General features: G+C 43.0%; 1 protein-coding gene across 2 annotated transcripts in view; it reads right to left on the reverse strand.

Moving 5' to 3' along the window:
- OSBPL6 (oxysterol binding protein like 6) overlaps nt 1-11,261 on the reverse strand; it is a 180,748-nt gene extending 169,487 nt beyond the window's left edge. Inside the window, exon 1 of one of the 2 annotated variants that reach the window (XM_075180551.1) lies at nt 10,913-11,261. The gene's annotated coding sequence lies outside the window, so the exon portion shown is untranslated. The remainder of the gene's footprint in view (nt 1-10,912) is intronic. The other variant, XM_075180552.1, reaches the window with a different exon arrangement.
- Nucleotides 11,262-22,427: the final 11,166 nt, after the last annotated feature.

Genomic DNA, 22,427 nt, shown 5'->3' on the forward strand with positions numbered 1-22,427 from the left:
GTGGACGTGGTGAACCAATTGCGTCATTGTTGTGATCATGTCCACTGCGATCCGTCACATTCAGCCCCGCCTCCACCCGGGATACGGAAGGGTGCCCATTCTCCAGACTCCCTAAAGTTTGGGAGCATCCTCCAGGAGAGTAGGCAACTATGAGCTTGATGTATGCAATAGGTATGAGACAGATACTGTTTTCTTAAGATGGGTAATCCTCTCCTGTTTAGCTCAAAGGCCCAGGTTAAGAGAACATCATCCATTACTGCACCTTACAAATATTTTATCTCAAGTGTAGTAAACCTATTTTAAAAAAAAATTCCTTTAAAAATCACTAAATATTATTGATAGCATACACTGTTCTCTTCTCTCTATCTTATGATAAAACTCCCCAGTGTAGTTCCATAGTAAGTTACTTTTTGCCTTCAACACAACATCATTTCATATTGCACAACTGGCTTCTTACAACTACGTTATAGAAAACATACGTATCCAAGTCAGTGACTATTTCAGCATAGCTGGAACAAAATGATCCTGAACTAGGACACAAGCCTAAGCTGAAATGTTCATCAGTGTAAACAGGGCATTCCCTACTTCATGACATAAGTCTTCAAAGGAGACGTTCTACCCAAGAAGCAATATTTATCTGTGGTTGGCCTTTTTTTACTTTAACTAATGTGACCTTTTCGTATGTACAAGGTATCAGCAAGCTCAACTAATGACTAGTGATCAGTACAATGAAAACATCCCAAATGACCTAATAAGCAATTTGATTGGGCTTTAATACATCACAAATACTAAAGAAGGTACAGGTGGTGCTGCTTCGGGCCTGGAGGTTCGGCCCCGGCTCCCCCCGTGGAGGAGACCTCTTCTGAGTCTGCACATGCACTGGACCGCTCAAACTCAGAGGCCCCCACTCTGCTTTATGAGGCCTGCCAAATGTGCCGCAGGCCCTTACCCAAATTTTGCTACGGGGCCCAGTAAAGTACTGGAAATTCCCTAAAGTGCCCATCTGCCCAGGAATAAACAAAGAAATAAAGTTAGCTTGTAATAGTTTTATCAGTACAGTACTATAAGTTTTGATTTATAAGTTATTTTTTATAAGGACCTCTATGAAGACAACCAACAGTAATATAGTGCTTATTTCCAAGTTCACTACTCATGTGGAGAGCAGACAGCAACAGCATCACAGAGTGCTATGCAATAACTCTGGTGTCTACCAAAATACATGACAAATAATAGGAGAATCTACAACAGCACACTTTACTAACTAGCTTGGGACCGCCACCCAAGTAGGCTTGGCATTGGGCCTGTAGAAATGGGACAGAATGGAGGGAGACTGACTTTTTTTTTGTCCGGAGAAGGTGACGATTGTAACGTTATGTCCTCCGTGACACAGCAGATGACATGTTCCATGATAATGGAGACAAAGTGAAGAAGTCAAACGCCAGCCTACATGACAAATGTGTCCGAGTACAACAGCATCCAAAATAAACAGTACACAGCCAAAAGGTGGAAAGGCAACACTTTGAAGTGGCATAAGTCCAGGCACGGAGGTACCAGTTTGTGTTTGTATATACATTTAGCGTTTGTGTGAAAATGCACGTCATCCTTTAACCCTTTCGGCACTGAGGCTTTTCTCACAGGCTCCTCGTACCACAGGTTGAAAGTTGCAATCAATTACTTTATTTTCCCTGTACTTCAAAAACTAGCGCATGGATATTGTGCTGCTACCCACTGTTGCACTTTGCTGATGATGTTTTGTCTCAGAGTTCCATGCTGACAGCACCTGAAGAAAACATTACTTGTGAAACATTAGCAAGTTGAGCCGTCTTGGTCATTGAATCTCCTGCCAAATGTGCCCCAAAAGTCACAGCTCTTTCAAAGTCATTGAGATCTGCTCTTGCAGTCATGATAGCTATAAGTGTAGGCAACCAAGTGAGCATATTTATATAGGACTCTGACCATACCTGGATCTTAGTTGAGTAATTAACTCATGTTCCACAGCTGTGTGGAAACCATTGCTTACAATATGCTTGGTGTCCCTCATTTACCCAGGTATTAAGGATTTAATTTGTACAGAATATACAGTCAATTATATTGGCTACTTACATAGCAGCCCTTTCAAGACCTTCCATGCACTTACGTATATAAACATATAAGACAATGCATCAGTAAAAACCCAGACTGTGGAGATGAAGGTATAGGGCCCGATTCATTAAGGAAAAAAATTAGTACATTTTATCCTGGACAAAACCATGTTACAATGCAAGGGGTGCAAATGAGTTTATTATTTTCCACATAAGGAAAATACTCGCTGTTTTTTCATGTAGGATGCAAATACTTGACAGCTTTATTTTTACACTGACATTAAAAGTTGATCTAGGACATGCTCTATCCCAATTATAAATCTGTCCTCACATTTTAAATTTACCTCCCCCTCCAATACAACATGGTTTTGCCAAGATTCAAAGCTACTAATTTTTTTTTCTTTACTTTCCTTAATGAATCAGGCCCATAATAATGTTTAAGGTTAACAAGCTCCATTTCTGAGTGCAGGAATTTATACAAGGACAGACCAATCCCTCCTTGCATAAAAAATGATCATGACAATCCACACACAGGAACCTTCTACAGTAAGACATTAATGCAAGTCACTATTGGCGTGACTTGCACTTGAAGGTTTCGGTGTGATTTTCCAGATACTTAGGTGAAATTCACTTGTCGGCAAAACAGTGCTAATTGATAATTGTATAAATCTTAATTAAAATATTCATAACTAGGCATAATAAGAATGTGTAACTTCCAATCCTAAAGTACAGTATGTCCAAACAGAGAACATTTAAATATCTATCAGTGAAGTGGTAAAGAAGGCAATGTAGTTATGGTGTTATAAAAATGTAAAATATTAGCATGTTAAACGTGGGTGCTCTGCAGAACGCTGTGGGCGTGTGCTCTGCAGAACACTGTGGGCGCGTGCTCTGCAGAACGCCGTAGGCGTGTGCTCTGCAGAACGCCGTGGGCGCGTGCTCCGCAGAAGACAAGTTCATAAAATAGGTATAGCTCACCCATGCCAGGCTAACATGTGATGTTTCTTCTTTGCAGATATCTCCCTGTGGAGTTTACATTCTCTGGTGTCATGTTTACGTTGGTCACTATAGTATTAAACAGGAAGATGGATATGTATAGGCTTCACCCAATATTGACAGTTTTGTCAACCATCCCAATATGAGATATGGGCTTGTATTCCAGAACAAAAAAAAAGTATAAAACATCCCTGCAGCGGCTGACCTGTCAAAAATCTCATTTGGGAAAATGGACGTATACCTGCTAGTATTTGAAGCTACTGAGCAAAAACCCACGTTGTTCACCAGGGAGCCCTACAAGGAGGTTTGGGCCTAGCTACATGGGACATGCAGGTCGCGGCCCTCAAAGCCAGTTGCTGGTGAGGTAGCTGGAATCACAAGTAGAGCATAGTGGACAAATCAGATTAGAACAAGAATGGACAATGTTAGTGCCAAGCAAAAAAAACAGAAGAGTAGTCTGGGCCGCCAAGGTCAGAATCGTGCGATCCAAACAGAACCAAATTGGGGGGGGCAGAAGAATAGTCAGGAACAGGTAGAACTCAAACCAGGAATCCAAAAATGGCAATCAGTACCACAGGAAACAAGGAACTGTAGTTGCTAAGGAAGCAGAACCAGAATCAGACTTCTAGAACATGATCCAATACTCTGGATATTCTGGCGGTCAGTGATGCACATTGACCATCAATATGCAAATTAAAGCTGCGTTCTGTCGCCTAGCGATGGAATACACTTGCCCCCTTGCCCGTCAGGAGGACCATAAATCACATCCTGTTGCTGGGTAACAGGGAACCAAAGGTGATGGAAGAGAGTGAGGACAGTGACTGACCTAACCTGGTTAGTCTAAGATGTATGACAAGCTCATTTGCAACCCTATATCCTGGAGCCTCATCTTGTGGCAAGGAGAACCTGTGCATAACAATCTAGGGATTGTTTGTGTGAAAGAAAGAGAGAGTCAAACAAGAGGAAAAGATTGTTCTGCTCTTATAGAAGCCAGAATCTATAGTAAAATTGCTGTTATACAGTATCCAGTCTAGTGTTCTGTCTGGTAAATACACGGTGCAGATACAATGTAACCTGATCTTGAGCCTAACAGATTGGTTGGGCCCCCACTGGATCTACGAACCACTGGACAAATGTTACTTTGGATTTTAAAGGAGGAAAACACCCGGGGTTAAATGTATCAGGCTGAGAGTTTTCCGGCGGGTTTGAAAAGTGATGATGTTGCCTATAGCAACCAATCAGATTCTAGCTTTCACTTTGTAGAATGTACTAAATAAATGATCACTAGAATCTGATTGGTTTTTCAAACTTGCCGGAAAGCTCTCAGCTTGTTTCATTTACCCCCTGGTATCTTTATGCTTGTGAGAAGCAGTGGAGTACAATTGGGGGGGGGGGTATATTTTTGGGGATACACTAATTGTATTAAACACACAATTTTGCCCTGGAACAATCCAAATAAAATTATATTTAATTTATCTTTGCCACCAAAAACAGGTCAATATGTCTAGAGAAAATATAGTGGCCAGGATGGGCGAGTATCTTACAAATGATTGTCTTATGTGGGGGGGGGGGGGGTCCCTAACCAATCTAATACTTGGAGGAGTAGAAATCCTGTGCAAATTTCACTCCTTTCCATTACCAATCATCAGACCGTACAAATAGGTTTATTTTCTTGTCACCAAGAAACAAAACAATAATTAGTAAAAGTCAGGTATCTATCAGACACTATTATAGAACACATAAATTCCCCTCCTGGAGGTTTGTGGATTCCTTACAACCTCTGAGCCCTCTCCTATATATACTGTTACAGCTCTCAGTTTTGCCTAAATGTAGACCATTTTGGCTATAATTTGTAAGAAAAAAAATGTAAATTTCTTTAACATGATCAGTAAAAACCAATATAGAATGGCTGGCAATCCTGCCCTTTATGACTTACATTGTAACATCTACAAGTTTAAATAATAGGGGCCTGATTCATTAAGGATCTTAAATTAAGAAGTTTCTTATTTAAGTCTCCCGGACAAAACCATGCTACAATGCAAGGGGTGCAAATTAGTTTTCTGTTTTGCACATAAGTTAAATACTGACTGTTTTTTCATGTAGCACACACACATATCAAGCAGTGGCGGATCCAGGGGGGGCGATCGCCCCCCCCCTAGCAGGGGCTTGCTGCCGGCGGCTGCACACTGTGCAGGTCCGTTCAGCAGTGACAGTGTGCTGCCCGGCTGCTCTGATTGTGTTTTAAACACAATCAGAGCAGCGAGGCAGCACACTGTCACTGCTGAGCAGACCTGCACATACTGTGCAGCTGCCGGCAGCCTTACAAATTAGAAAGGGGGCGGGGCCTAAATCCCCCCCCCCCCCCCTAAAATCGCCCGGGGTATAGCAAAAGTCTGGATCCGCCCCTGATATCAAGTTTAAATTTCAGTGTACAAATAAGCTATCAAGTATTTCTGTGCTACATGCTACATTCATCCTTAATGAATCAGGCCCTAGGTGTTTATTTTTACTGTGAAAATGTAACGACAATAGTTGCTATAAGATATCCTCCTCTTTACCTACTCAGAGCAAAACATGTACTTTTCCTAGAATAAAATAATAACAAATGAATCACAATGTATTACACAACCGAAGACCACTTCACGCTTTCTGCATAATGTTATCAGGATACATCTTTGCTGTTGAATAAGACTGTCAAACGCTTACAAAATGTAAGAAACTACAGGATTATGCTGATTGTACAATGACTTTGATGTACTGTATGCATAATATACGAACACGAAGCAAGTTACAAGCACAGCAAGATAAATTAAACATGAGGTTTAGCTAAGGATCGTGTGGTAAATTGGCCTGGAGCGTCAGACCAGTAATCTAGCCTCAGAGGAAATGTTAGCAATACCAGCGACTAAACTATCCTAGCACATAGAAGCGGTATTACAATATGCAGTACATCTGTGAGACATAAAAGGAAATTCCTACCTTTCCTAGACGCCAACTCTGGTACATGCCAGAAGAGCTGCTGTGCTTGACAGTATAAGTGACATGACCTGGGCTCCCAGAGTGGTATTATAATCCCTCAGCCACAGTCGGTCTCGTAGCCCTTCTGCTAATGATATTGGACTGTTGCTGCTGCATTCTCTGCACTCGACCCCACTATACTGTATGGAAAACATAAGCTAATAAATAAGCAAGACCTCTGTTGCTGTGGGTGTTTTTGTTATTTAAATAGACGCAAACATTTTTAAAGATATGGTAAGGGCATACTTGCCTAATTTGGAGATCTCCCTGCTGTCTCCTGGGGGCGTGGCAATGGAAATCACGTCTTTAGGTCCTGCCCCTCTGCTGAACCATGCCAATTTTGTCCTATTACAACAGGGGGCATGGCCAGGAGGACATGATTAGCCCCACCCCTACCCACTCCAACGAAAAGGCCAGGATCCGGGAGGTTGCCCTGCTCTCTCAGGAGTCTGGGAGAACTCCCAAAAATTTGGGAGTCTCCCAGACATTCCGGGAGAGTTGGCAACTATGGGTAAGGGGTGATTTTTATTTTAGACCCAGTGAAACCTAGTCCTTTGCCGGATACTACTAATTGGGATATATTCTTTGCTTTAGATGCAGGACCATGATACTCCCAGATATGGGAGCACAATAATACCGCCACACATGCTCTGTTGCAGCACTGGAGTTTCTTGGCTGCTTATCATCTACCAGGCCTGGATTTCCCATTTTTGCCCCCTTAGATGGGTTTTCTATGCTACACCCTGTTGTAGAACTTAAAGGCCACATGGTCTCCATCATGCCCCATACACATTGTTTAAAAGTATACACTAATATCATAATTATATTCTAACAACAAATACAAATTTGACAGCTTTTGTTTTATGTTGGCCCAAATACATAAGAAAAAGATATGTAATGCTACCTTTCCACAATTCCCTCCCTGAAGAAAGACAATAGGGTGAGAAAGACACCAGACAATTGGAGCCATCAAGGCCAACTTCAGTGGGGAGGCTATTACAATTTAAATTTATTTCTGGGCAGAAGGTAGAAGCGTAAGAAATGACTTCTACAAGGTCACTTTCAACAGAAATGTGTGCATTAAGACCACTGATGAATCACCAAATAGAAAAACACAAAGGCTCCCACCAACCTTCCAACACCGTAAAAAAAAAAGTGTCCTCATGCCGAGCTTACAGAGTTCTGCCAGTCCTGGTTGTATGCCCTCTCAGATGTTCATGTGCCACAGATTTCACCCACACCACAAAAGCATATGGGTAGGTTATTTGGCATCTGAATAAAGTGTGCCTTTGGTAGGGCAATGAGTTGGTAATCTCGTTGAGAGTGGCTGAATAAAATGCTTTTGTACAATGCTGCAGGATATGAAGGTCATTTACAATGTGCAGTGCAAAATGCCTTGGTTTTGCAACGATTTGCCAGGATGGTCCACATCTAATATCCGTTTTCAGGACATGCTTCTCCAGAAAAAATTCTCTTGGTGACCCTGTCCATTTGTCAGTTGGAGGCACAAAATGGTCCCATTGAAAGTATAGAATAAGAGCTGAAGACTTCCAGCTCTGAGCTGGTATTTAATTATTAAAGTTCCCTATTGCAGAATAGAAATGGCAGTATTCCTCTCCAAACAGCAAGGGAAACCCCTAAAATTGTCCCCTTTATATCATTTCAATAATCTAACTCCACAAAATGAAATCTTGGGGGTAAATTTACTAAACTGCAGGTTCGAAAAAGTGGAGATGTTGCCTACAACAACCAATCAGATTCTAGTTATCATTTATTTAGTACATACTACAAAATGACAGCTAGTATCCGATTGGTCGCTATAGGCAACATCTCCACTTATTCAAACCCGCAGTTTAGTCAATATACCTCTTGGCCTCACATTCAAACCCATGGCACCTACTATGTACTTTGCAAGGAACGTCCACACTCTGTCCAACACCTCTCATATGCGTGTGCCATATTCTGCTACTCCATAAACTCCACCGCACAGATTATTGTACTGGTATCTCACACGGACACATGAGAAATAAGTTGTGCCACTTTCTAAAAAGTTTACATTTTTTTAACATTTTAGAAAGGAATGGTGGTAACAAATCTCATAAGAAACCATCTATCCTATTTTTAATGTGTTTTTCAGGGGTTAGTGACTGACAACATGAACAGTGTATAGGTGTGAACAAGCCCTATGTTTTGCATTTTATTTCACTGTGGTTAAGAAAATATTTTGCTGAGAAGCATCACTACTGCTCCTTTGTCTAAAATAACATTTACGGAACAAGTTGCTGGGCACCAAGTAATGGCAGGAAGTGTCAGAACACACTCAACTCTGGTCTGCATGATTCATGAAGACTTGGTGGCTCTAATGGTTACTTTGGCAGCAAACTAAAGTCTTAGCTATTTTTATAGAGCAAATCCCCTCATAGATTTTGCTGCCTATAAACAAATACAGTATATGTTATCTGTGGACACTTAGCTCTCATAGGGGAGATTCAATTCCCTGCGTTGCTCTTTAGAACAACGCGGAGTGCGCATCATTACCGTTACTACGGTATTTAATGTGCATTATTACCGTTAGTACAGTAATTTCAACGCTGATTTTTGCTAGCAGCTACCTGAGTCGCAAGCAGAAATCCGTATTAAAGTTCTAATGAACAATGCAGGGAATTGAATCTCCCCATAGTCTGTTAATTTCACTAGCTAATTTAAATAGGTATATACTTTTTTTTTTTCCCTAATTTATTTTAATTATTTACACTAACCTTTGGTGTGCCCAAGTCTGTGGACTGCTGGTGTATGATAGTTCTCCTCATATAGGACTACTCAGTGGTCAAAGTGTAAATTTAGAAGTGGCGGTATGAAAAATGTAATGGGAATGTAAGTGAATGAAATTTTATTGCCTTATAATGAAGACAGGAGAAGTGGCAGTATGGCGTACCACCGTATACACCCCAGGGGCGCACGGAGGATTTTTAAGCGAGAAAGCTGTCGCGCATGCGCACCAGCTCCGTTTAGGCAGCACTGTGCTATACAGCAGCCGCGGCGCTGTCAAAAAGCGTCCGCGGCGGTGCTGTATACAATACAGCACCGCCGCGGACGCTTCTTTGACAGCGCCGCAGCTGCAACATAGTACAGTGCCAATATGTAGGGGCACTTCTTTAACGGAGGGGAGGGGTTTCTGGAGACCCAGAAACCACCCCTGCGTGCGCCACTGCACCCCCACTACTAAATTTAAAATATAAGCTGCCTTATATAAGGGCTATTAGTATCATTCACAGAAGTATATGGAAAGGTTTCAGGAGAAATGGATATATTTCAGTTAAAGCTGTGACACTGGGGTAAGTGTGTTTTCCTATGCATGCCTGACTTTGTTCCAATAAACCTATTAAAGTAACACTGCAGCTGGCATCTGGAATAGCTGGTACCAGAAAACAGAGTGTACTGTGCACATTTAAGTACAAAGGTCAACCACTTATTGTAAAAGTAGAGGCATATTAATGCATATGGTTTTCAATGTTACAAGCCTTTAAACATTGTACCATCATGAATTTCATGTTTAATGGCAGACAGTCCTCCAGTGGGATAGGCAAGCTGTCAGCTCCCAGTAGGCTGTGGTAATATTACTAAGCACCAGACAATCAAATCATGCATAAACAATTGGGGACTTTTAATAATACCTGAGCACATGTAAGAAGTGCATACAAGGTGCTGTAACCCATGGCAACCAATCAGATCTTTCCTGTTAAATATCTAGAAGTGTTAATTAAATGAAGGTCTCACTGCTTGTTAGAAGTTATACATCATTTTTAGCACATTTACTGTGTGTCTACTTCATACACAGGTTAATGGTTTCTGTGCTTCAGATTTCATACATGATCACCATTACATTTGTATACACTCAAAAATACTATGGAAAAATAATATATTTTTTTTCTTTTTTAAATAGAGAAGCAGCTATTACAGTTACCAGCTAAAAAAAAAAGTATTAAATACATTAGAAATTATTGCAAAAAAAACCCTAAACACTCAATTATTTATTGTATCATTTATCTATATACTAATATATATATATATATATATATATATATATATATATATATATATATATATATATATTCTATATTTCAAAACGAGACTGCTGCAGTTATAGAAAGGACCTAATCTATAGATCAATAAAATGCATCTTAAAAAAAGTTGACAAAGACATATATTTGAAACTTAAGTATAAATACACCATATATAATGCTGTATCCATTTACGATTTAACAGAACTCAGTCAGCTCCATGACGTCATCCTCAGCTCACAGAATAAAAAGTGTTCATTTTAAAGGTATGGGAAACACCAATTACGTCATCGGTGTTGGATCACAACTATTTCAGCAAGGACACAGCAAAGGGGGGTTGCTATGGATCCTTGCACTTCCAGCATTGCTCATGAGCTGTCATGCAGCACGGTGAAATTAATGTTTGACTGCAGTGCTCATCACACTAGTTTTAACTGAAACTAGGTGAACGTAAACTTTGCCTCTCTCCTACCCTTAAGAATTGCCCCTGATCATTAATTCTGCGTGCTGAATATACAACTTTTTACTCAGCCGGGAGTCTGGTTCCAATGTAAAATAGTACTGTCATGTATGGGGAGAAAAGACTGCTGTTCCAAATCACTTTGTAACGCTCATCAGTGAAACAGATCTGCAATCCAAAGATCCAATATAAAGCTTATATAGGCTGCAACTGCAGAGTCTGATCAGAAACAGGACTCGTGCACTGTCTTCCTGACACCGGACAACAGACAATAAGGGGGGTTCACATGCACTTACCAGCAGATAGTGATGCAGCAGATGAAAATGCTTATACCAGCCAGACAGCTCCTGATCTGACACCTGCAGCAAAGCCTCACAGTGGACTGTCAAGGGCGCCGGGGAATGATCACTGATTTCTACTGTACGTCTTCTTGCAGGGATCTCCTGCAATGCATCAGCCTGCTTTAAATATCAGATCCACTCTATGTGCTTCACCACAGTCCTCTATGTGTGCCCCTCTCTCTCTCTCTCTCTCTCTGCAGTTCTCTAGCCGGGTAACCGATTGCCCCTCCCTGCAGTGAGAGGCATGTGCAATCCTATAGGGACAGCAGAGCAGGCAGGAAGAGCTGGAGAATGGAGTTCAGACGGAACTGGCTAGCTCAATTTCATCACCACAGCCGGGACCACAGCATGCAGTCCTCTCCATTAGCTCATAATCTGCAGACCACTGCATGTCATCTTTGTCACTTGATGCAAATAGAATAAAATATAATCTTAATTCCTCTGTATTTTGGGCAGAACATTAGCAGTGTGTAATGCACATTTCTAATGGATACATTTGCGTTTACCTATACATATAAAACTACCCTTGTAGTTGATGTGGTTTAAAATTATCAGAAAAAAAGTGGTATAGTAACTGACAATCACAATTGAGGGAGTATAACACAAGCATGTATAGAAGCATGTATAGCACAAGCATGTATAGAATTCCTAAAAAAACATAAAACATGCATAATGGGGAGAATTCAGTAGTGCGCGAAGTCCCATCGGAGGCTCATGTGATGAGGCTCCGCAAGATGTTACAGTAATAAAACATTGCTGATTTTTGCTCGTACTTCAATTGTTAATTCATCCTGCTCTGTGGGTGTTTTTGCGGCAGAACTGAAAGTGGGGATAGGAGTAGACTAGTGTGGCAAAATATTAGCATTACAAAACTAATAAATAGAAGAGGCAGAGAGAGGCAGATAAAAATATGTAAAAGTAGAATGTTGGGGTGATGATGACGATAGTGGATTTGCTAGTCTGCGATTTTTTCAGTCATTAATCCCAAAGCTATATACATCAAATATATCTGCTCACGCTCCTCGCTCCACCCCAAACCTGTCAATCCATCCCATACTTCCAATCCCGCCAACCTTATTCACATATCTCCACTACCCTCTCTTCCCTTCTCCTGTGCACTATGGAATGCCAGATCTGCTTGTAACAAACTTACATCCATCCATGATCTATTAATATCTAAATCCCTCAACCTCCTGGCCATTACAGAAACTTCTTCTGACTCTATATCCCCTATAGCTGTCTCCTTTGGGGAGACTCTCTCTCAGCCACACTCTACCAGACCTGGAAACAGACAAGGTGGTGGAGTAGGCATTCTACTCTCTCCAAGCTGCACCTTCCAAGTCATACCTCTGAACCCTCCCACTCATTCTATTCTTTGAAGTCCACACTATTCATCTATTTTGTCCTCTCCACCTTCGTGTTGCTGTCATTTATTGCCCCCCAAGTCCAGTTTCCCAATTCCTTGACAACCTTATGGCCCAGCTCACTTATTTCCTATCCTTTGGCCTGCCTACTCTCATACTAGGCGATTTCAACATTCACATTGATAATCCCACTGTCTCTTGTGCCACTAAACTTCTTTCACTTACTTCCTCCTTTGGTCTCTCCCACCCACTGTGATGGGCACTCCCTTGCCTTTGTCTTCTCCCGCTACTGCTCCATCTCTAGTTTCTACAATTTAGCCTTTCCACACTCCGACTACAACCTCCTTTCCTTCAGCCTCACCTTATCTCATGCCCTCTCTGCGCACCCACATCCACATGTACACAACGAAACCTAAGTACTCTTAACTCAATCCACTTCTCATTTCAACTAAAACAACTACATCCTCCAATGACTGCTTTGTCCTGCCCTAATCAGGCTGCCTCTTTCTATGACAAAACACTCACTTCAGCCCTAGAAAGTCCAGTTCCAGCTACTATATATAGTCTCTGACGATCCAAACCCGAACCATGGCACACCAAAACCCGCTATCTGCAAAAGTACTCCCACACTGCAGAGAGTCACTGGAGGAAATCTCATTCCTATCCCGTTTTCCTCCACTATAAATTCATCCTTTCATCTTACAGCACTAACCTCAGATCTCTAATATCCATACTTGCCTACTCTCCCGGAATTCACCCGGACTCCCGGAAGAATAGGCAAACCTAGGGGGTGGGGCTAAATTGTGCCATTAAGCCCCGCCCCCTCTATTCAATACCGTGAATTTCTGCATTTTATAGTGGGGGCAGGGCTACGGTGACGTGACACCACGCCCCTTCCTACCCCCTGTCACACGAGATCTCGGGGCAGGAGAAGTTTTGAAAGTTGGCATGTATGCTAATATCCACTCAGTCTTCTAACCCACGTCGCCTCTTTGCCAACTTTAACTTACTTATCTGCCCACCTGCACCTCCTCACCCTTCTTCCCTCACAGCCGATGATTTTGCCATCTATTTCAAACACAAAATTGACACCATTCAACAAGATATTTTCTCATGCCAAATTCCATTCACTGTACCCACCTTTACCGATGTCACACATTCAGGGGCAGAGTAGGAACATAAAGTGGCCCTGGAAAAAATTCTGGAAGTGGCCTCATGTGGGTGGGATCAAATCAAGTGTAGGCAGGGCAAGCACAAAAAGAGGCGTGATTAATACAAAGTTAATTATGCCATCAGAGGGCTGAATATTGCTAGACTGCCCATCAGGGCTGTCTTTCCAACTGTGCACAATGGCACCTGTCACATGGTGCACGTCCCATGTGATATCCAGGTCTTGTGGGATAGGTCGCTCACAGGGGGAGGGACAGGAGATCCGCGGCCACTTGAAGGCCTTGTTTGAAAAAAGAAAAAAAAAAATCACCGAAAAAAAACCAGTAAGGCGGCCTTATTAGGTCACAGGCCTTTCTGGGAAAGTTCCCGGTAAGGCCTATGACCAATCTGTCGCTGCACACATTGCACTAGCTAAACCTGCATTATGGTCACTGTTCTCACATGTTTCCCTCTTCCTGCATTCACTTGCTGGTCTGAACTTAGCTTGCACACTCCTGGTTTGCCCAATACTTCCTGCATCCTCTTGATTGGCTAATTGTCTACCAAGTTACCAGGTCTTCAGGTCTGCTTTCCAGTTCAGATGTCCTGTTCCCTGGCTCCCGTTTGCTACCTATTCTCTGAAGTATCCAGCACATTTATCCGCAGATCATCACAACCTCTGTGACTACTCCACAATCCTGTGGTAACGCTCTGCAAATTATTGAAGTCTCCAGCACATCTATCCACAGATCATCACAGCCTCTGTGACTACTCCACTATCCTGTGGTAACACTCTGCAAATTATTGCTACCTGTTCTCTGAAGTCTCAAGCACATCTATCCGCAGATCATCACAGCCTCTGTGACTACTCCACTATCCTGTGGTAACGCTCTGCAGATTATTGCTACCTGTTCTCTGAATCTCCAGCACATCTATCCACAGATCATCTCACTCCCTGTGTCTACTCCACTATCCTGTGGTAACGCTCTGCAGATTATTGCTACCTGTTCTCTGAGTCTCCAGCACATCTATCCGCAGATCATCACAGCCTTTGTGTCTACTCCACTATCCTGTGGTAACGCTCTGCAGATTATTGCTACCTGTTCTCTGAGACTCCAGCACATCTATCCGCAGATCATCGCTACCAGTCTCTAGTATAACCTGCATACTCGCCTGCTGTTCCTTACTGTGAGTATATTGGCTCTACCATTGCCCTGGGAAACTGCCTCTTAGTCTCTCAGTCATTAAGCCACTTCTCATCCGTGGCATCTTCAGTTATTATCTTGGTTCTCAATACAGCCTCGTTCATCACCCCCTAAAAGGGCCGCGACCTGGGAGCAGCTAACTCCAAACTCCCTTGCTCCATAGCTTGAGACTGCCGACCCTTCAAAAGTTTGATGACGATCCTCAATCAGTGCTCAATCCATTTTGAGCTACTCCCACAGAACTTTCCTTCGGATCGTGCCAAAGTGGCTTATATAATCGCCTTACTAGCTGGACAAGCATTGGCTTGGGCATCCCCTCCCTGGGAAAAGGAAGACCCCATCCTCCAGGACAGCAAAGCTTTTATTTTGGCCTTCCGGAAGATCTTTGATGAGCCAGGTCTGGTCTCATCTACAGCCACAAGTCTCCTCACATTCTGTTTCCCAGTATGTTATCCAATTCCGCACTCTTGCTTCGGAACTCCAATGGAACAACGAAGCACTGATTGCTACCTTTTGGCAAGGCCTCACAGTCCGTACTAACAATGTTCTTGCCAACCAAGAGCTGCTTATCTCTCTTGATGCTCTAATCTCTCTTTGTCACCACGTGGATACCCACTTCAGAGAGAGAGCCCTCAAAGAAAGACACCACCCGACGTTCAGTAATTAAACTGTTCCGGCCACCCAGTCCTACTGAAGAACCTATGCAACTGGGCAATTCAAAAATATCGCCTGATGAAAGACAGAGAAGAATATCCAATAACCTCTGCAATTATTGTGGCGAGTCTGGGCACCGCTTAACCTCTTGCCCTAAATCCCAGGCCCTAACCTGCTCGGGAGGGTCAGGCTAGGGTCCTCAAAACCCTCTCCAAATTCTCTTAAGGCTTCTGCATGCTTCATCCTGGTTACTATCCATGGGCCTTCTGCCCTTTTGGATTCTGGAGCAGCAGGGAATTTCATTTCCGCCACACTAGTTTAACAGCTTTTACTACCTACTAAACTTCTACCTTGGCCCATTACTATTACAGCTATTGATGGCAATCGTATTGCCAACAAGACTATTCTCCACCAGACCAAACCTATTACTCTCCAAGTAGGTGTTCTGCATTTTGAGATGATCTCTCGCCTTAGTCTCTCCGAGGTAACTAGTCAAATTATTCTGGGCCTCCCCTGGCTCTAATAACACTCTCCTCATATCGATTGGACTTCCTCTCCTATCTTGGCTTGGGACTCCTCCTGCAATTCCCACTGTCTTATCCACATCAAACCCTTACAGGACACATCAACCCTTCCTGCTGATTCTGGGACACTCCTGCCTCCTCATCTCGCAGCTTTTGCTGATGTCTTCGAGAAAGCCCACTCTGAGACTTTGCCTCCTCATCGTGTCTGGGATTGCCCTATCGATCTCCAAATGGGTAAAACACCTCCCAGATGTCGGGTGTACCCACTAGCTATACCAGAGACCCAAGCCATGGCTGACTACATCAAGGAGAATCTTCAGTGTGGCTTTATTCGCCCCTCTACTTCACCAGCAGGTGCAGGATTCTTCTTTGTAAAAAAGAAGTATGGCTCTCTACGTCCGTGTATTGATTATAGAGGCTTGAATTCAATCACAGTCAAGAATCGGTATCCTATCAGGGGCGCACGCAGGGGGGGTTTCTGGTTCTCCAGAAAACCCTTCCCTCCGCGAAGATCAGTGTCCCTACATTGCGGCACTGTACAATACAGCACCGCCGCGGTCACTTCTTTGACAGCGCCGCGGCTGCTGTTCAGTGCAGTGCTGCCGAATTGGAGCTGCTGTGCATGTGCGGCAGCTCTGAGTTTTTTTTGGGGGGGATGGAAACCCCTTAAAAATCCTGCATGTGCCCCTGCCTATTCCTCTAGTGACCGAACTTTTCGACCGCATAAAAGATGCGCAGATATTTCCCAAGTTAGATCTCCAAGGGGCGTACAATTTAATCCGCATTCGTGATGGAGACGAATGGAAGACCGCTTTTAACACCCGAGATGGCCACTATGAATATCTGGTGATGCCTTTTGGGCTGTGTAATGCCCCAGCAGTATTTCAGAGCTTCATAAACAAGATCTTCAGAGATTAGCTTTATTCTTGTGTCATTGTATATCTAGACGATATTCTGATTTTAACTACTCATCGGCACCAAGTTGCTGAGGTACTTACCCATTTGTGAAGAAACCAACTGTTTTGCAAACTCAAGAAATGTTCTTTTGAGGCGACTCAAACGACCTTCCTGGGATACATCATACATCCTGTCAGGTTCTGGCTTACAAATGGATCCAGATAAGGTTCGTGCCATTCTGGAGTGGCCTCTTCCAACTGGCCTCAAGGCAATTCAGCGGTTTCTGGGATTCCCCAACTATTATCGTCAATTTATATGAGGATATTCTACCCTGGTGGCTCCTATCGTGGCACTTACTAGTAAGGGAGCAGAGACCAAAACTTGGCCTCCTGGAGCGATTGAAGCCTTTAATATTCTTAAGGAATCTTTCTCTTCAACCACTATCCTCAAACAGCCTAATTTCTTTCTACCTTTTCTTGTAGAAGTTGATGCCTCTACCGTGGGTGTAGGAGCGATACTCTCACAGTGTTTACCGCCGGAGAAGAAGTCCCATCCCTCTGCCTTCTTTTCTCTGAAAATTTTTACCAGCGGAGAAAAATTATACTATAGGAGATAAGGAGCTCTTGGCCATGAAATTAGCTCTGTCAGAATGGAGGTACCTTCTGGAAGGATCAGTTTCCTGTTACTATTACCACCAGTCACAAGAATCTGCTTTACCTCCAAACAGCCAAGTGATTAAATCCTCGCCAGGCACCCCGGTCCCTCTTTTTCTCCCGCTTCAACCTGCACATCACTTTCAAGCCAGGCTCTCAAAATAAGAAGACTGACGCCCTCTCTCAGGTTTTCCCCCATGAACTAGAACCAGCCGAGCCCCTGTCTCGTCCTATCTTGGATCCCAACTGTCTGATTGCCACATCTGTATCCTCCTCTGCCATGCCACCGCCTGGAAAAACCTTTGTGCCTCAAGCTTTCCGGAGGAAGTTACTTCAATGGTACCACGCCTCACGTTTTTCTGGTCATGTGGGAATCTGGAGAACCACTGAGCTCATCTCCATTTGCTACTCACAAATAGCAGTGATATGTTGCAGGGTGTAGCCAGCAGGTTATGCAGGAACAGAGAAGAAGCGCTGTAGAGTGTCAGCTCTGCGGATGACTGATTACCACTAGGATGGCGGCAGGAATACAGTTCAGTAGTCAGCAGGTTACTCACGAATAGTGATGATAAGTTGCAGGGCGTAGCCTGCAGGTTATGCAGGAACAGAGAAGAAGCGCTGTAGAGTGTCAGCTCTGCGGACGACTGATTACCACTAGGATAGCGGCAGGATTACAGTTCAGCAGTCAGCTGGTTCACTGGAATTGAGGAGAAGCAATACAGCGAGTAGATTGTCAGCTCTGTGGACGAGAAATAGAACAGGAGCCAGGAACCCATGGAAGGTAACATGAAGACCAGGCACTGAGAACAGGGAGCAGGTGCCTTTTAAACTTTGGAGTCAAAACTCCAACCAATAGGGAGAGGGACAGAGGAATTGACAGATAGGGTCTGCGCATGCGCAGACCCGGAAAGATGGGGGCGCCCAGCCCCCGACTGAGCGGACGGCAGGAGAAGGCAAGTAAGCCGGGGATCGGGTATATGGCTCGATCGCCCAGCGCGTGATAGTATTCCCCCCCTTTAAAGGTGGGCACTGCACGCCTATTATTGGGCTTCAAAGGAAACTTTTTCTAAAATCTCTCCAACAACCTTGGTGCGTGGATGTCGGAGGACCGTACCCATGACCGTTCTTCAGGGCCGTACCCCTTCCAATCTACCAGATATTTCAGGCCACCCTTATAATACTTGGAATCCAGGATTTGTTTAAGCTCGAACTCCTCCTCCTGATGAACCTTAGGAATGGTGGAGGATGGTACTAAAGAGAAACGATTGATCCTTAATGGTTTCAATAAGGAAATGTGAAAAGAGTTATAAATACGAAGGGAAGCAGGTAATCGCAACTTGAAAGATACAGGATTGATGACTCGAGAAATACTGTAAGGGCCAATAAAGCGTGGAGCTAACTTCATACATGGCACTTTGAGACGTATATTTTTGGTGGAGAGCCAGACTCTATCTCCGACTTTAAAGGGAGGAAATACTCGGCGTCTTCTATCCGCAGCTAATTTATAGCGGGTGGATGATTTCTTGAGACAGGATTTTGCTTGGGTCCAGATAGAATGGTAGTGGCGGTGAAGAGCATCAGCAGCCGGAATTTGGGTGGGTGGGAGGGAAATAAATTCTGGAAGAGAAGGGTGATGACCATAGACCACAAAAATGGGTGACGAAGAAGTAGATTCGTGGAAGATGTTATTGTGGACGAACTCAGCCCATGGTAAAAGGTCCACCTAATTGTCCTGATTGGCCAAGGAGAACATCCTGAGGAAAGATTCTAAGTCCTGGTTCACACGTTCAGTCTGCCTGTTGGATTGAGGGTGGTAAGCGGAAGAAAAATTAAATTTGATACTCAACAATTTGCAGAGGGATCTCCAGAATTTGGATACAAATTGGACGCCTCGGTCTGAGACTATTTCAGCAGGACACCCATGTAAACTAAATATATCCTTGACAAAGTGGGGTGCCAACACTGGAGAGGATGGCAGACCAGGCAGAGGAATAAAATGGGCCATTTTTGAAAAACGGTCCACCACAACCGTAATGACGGTGCAATTATGATTGGATGGTAAGTCAGTAATGAAGTCCATACTGACATGAGTCCAGGGTGCCCGTGGTACGGGTAGTGGAAGTAATTGACCCAGAGGAGACTGATGTTACAGGAAGAGATGTAATCCTTGATGTCAGAGTGTAGGCTTGGCCACCAATAGTGCCTGGAAATCAATTCAGTGGTCTTGAGAGACAGAGGAGACTTTAGTGCATTGAATGAGTCGGGAGGGAGTAAGAGAGGTGAGTGGACTGGAAGGTGGGAAGACAATGATGTCAGTTCTAGACATATTACATTTCTGACATCCAGGATGAGATGGCCAAAACACAACATGAGACATGAGAGAAGAGGGAGGGATAGAGGTCAGGGGAGAGGAGAAAAATGTGGGTGTCATCAGCATACGGGTGATACTGAAGGTCAAAAGAGCTGATGATATCACCAAGGGAGGAGGTATAGAGGGAGAAAAGTTGAGGACCATGAATTGTCCTTGTGGGGCTCTGACAGGTAAGGGAAGAGGGGGAAGGTGGAGTCAGATGTAGAGAAAGAAAAGGACTGGTTGGTGAGGTAGGAGGTAAACCAGGAGAGGACAATGTCATGGAGAGTTTGGCAAAGTTGAAAAGGAATATCTCGATGCTTCAATTCTGGTGTGAATATCATGCCTAGTTTTACTAGCCAACCACTGGTTGAAACATTTGAGAATGTTTAACGTTCACATAATAAAGCAATTTTGCTGAATAGATCATTTGCTAAAATATTAGCCCAGGAACTGATACCTTCTTCCAAAGAAAACTACAATAAACAATAAGCTAAACAAAATATGCTGTCTACACTTGGACATTTTAATGAATAGATTTTTATGTGTGAAAATTTTAGCCTTGAATCATCTGTACTACAAAAATTGAGATTTAATATCTAACATTTTCTAGCTGGAGACTAGGGTTTCTTTTTATAATCAAGTGAACAATGAAGGTATTTTACTGTTGCTAATGTATAGTTGGCAGATTTGTATTCACATAACTATATTTAGTTTGATCTATTTGCTTAGATATACAAGGCTAAATACAAGTAAACCAACAATATGTTTTAACTGAAAGACATGTTGACCAACTAATCTACAGCTCAAGTTCAGGATATACTCACAGGAAAACAGGCAAATAAATTAAAGCAGTGCTGTCTGATTACTTTGTGAAACTATATGTAAATTTAAAGGAGAGACCCAAACTATTACCATTATTAGGCACTGTACAATGGATCATGACACAAATGAATAAAAAACTGGGCAGCACAGTGGCCTAGTGGTTAGCACTTCTGCCTCACAGCACTAAGGTCATGAGTTCGATTCCCAACCATGGCCTTATCTGTGTGTAGTTTGTATGTTCTCCCCGTGTTTGCGTAGGTTTCTCTCTCTGTGTGTGTCTATGTTAGGGAACTTAGAATGTAAGCTCCAATGGGGCAGGGACTGATGTAAATGAGTTCTCTGTACAGCGCTACAGAATTAGTGGCGCTATATAAATAACTGATGATAACATACAGTGACATTATACAGAATCTAAAGATAGCCTGTCCAAATGAGCTTACAATATAAGAGGTATAGGTTACAACTGATACATATGAATAGCATGAATAAATAAATATAAATAACTGACTATAAGGTAATTTCTGCATAAACATTTTCATGAAGTTTAATCACCCTACGTGTAATCTGACGCACAGTCTCCGCGCTGCTTACTTAAAAAATTCTTCAAGCGCTATGCCCTGGAACAGTGGCGTAACTCTTACAGAGATTACAATGGTTTTGACTGTACCCCATTCATCAAATATGGTGGGAACGCACAATGCCTTAAGCCACTATCACTATCACTTGATCTCCAGTTGCAGTGATATTGTGGGAGTCCTGTGCGAAAGACAGGAACATATGATTAGTTCTTGGCTTTGAAGTATATGCACACAGGGTTCAGTGGGAACACGGCAGTGTGTAAGTGCCAACTAGTTTATGAAACCCTCAGAAATTGTATTGGTGATGATTTGCCCAAATTCAAATGGAATATTCAGAAACAGCAGCATTTCATTTCACCCAAGTGTTGCAGAGGTGAAATGTCTGTGGCCCAAAGCCCCTGCATATTAGCAATCACCCACCATTTATATAATTTTATTATTTTGCTCTGTGCAAAGAACGCCCTCTATCCACCCAACATCTACCAATTCCTCCTATTGGCCTCAGACATCTTGTCTCCTAGACTAGGGGTAAATGCAGGATTTCTAGAGAGGGGTCTCCATGTCAGGCCGCCAGAGTAGGCACAAACATCATGCAAGGGGACATGACTATAATTTTGTTAGGCCTCTCTCCAACCACTTCCCATCCACTGAAAATACACGAGCAATGCTGCGTACACTAGAGTTAGGTGCACGCAGATCTTCCTTCACAAATAGAGTAGTGTGAATTGGGACATACCTCCCGACTGTACTTTTAGATTGGATAAAGTAATGTCTGAGCAGGACAGTCACCCAAAATCAGTCCCACTAGAATCAGGACAGTTGGCTGGCTGTCCTGCTCTCTCCTACATGTTCTTGCAGTTTTCACTATCTGCGGCTGCTGGCGTCATAAGCTCAGTTGCTGCTTGTCTTTATCCTGGAATGTTGGGGCCCTGTATGGAAAAAAAATAGGTACATGAAATATGGAAAGTCTCCCATCAACCAGCCCCAATGTTACATCAATAGCACCCACGTTTAATAACTAAGCCTACCTGAAACCAACCCTGACATTAAATTAACAGCATTCACATGTAATAAGTAGGCATATTTCCCTCCAACCAGCCCCAACATTAATAGTATTCACCCCCCAAACAGTTCAAACATTAAATTAAGTGTATTCAATTAATAAATAAACCTATCCTGGCATTAAAATAATAAACCTTCTCTACGCATATTTCCCCCCAAACAGCCCCGACATTAAATAATTAGTATTCACATTAAACAAATAGTCGCCC

This window comes from Mixophyes fleayi, chromosome 7 (assembly GCF_038048845.1).
Source record: "Mixophyes fleayi isolate aMixFle1 chromosome 7, aMixFle1.hap1, whole genome shotgun sequence".
Classification (NCBI taxonomy): Eukaryota; Metazoa; Chordata; class Amphibia; order Anura; family Limnodynastidae; genus Mixophyes; species Mixophyes fleayi.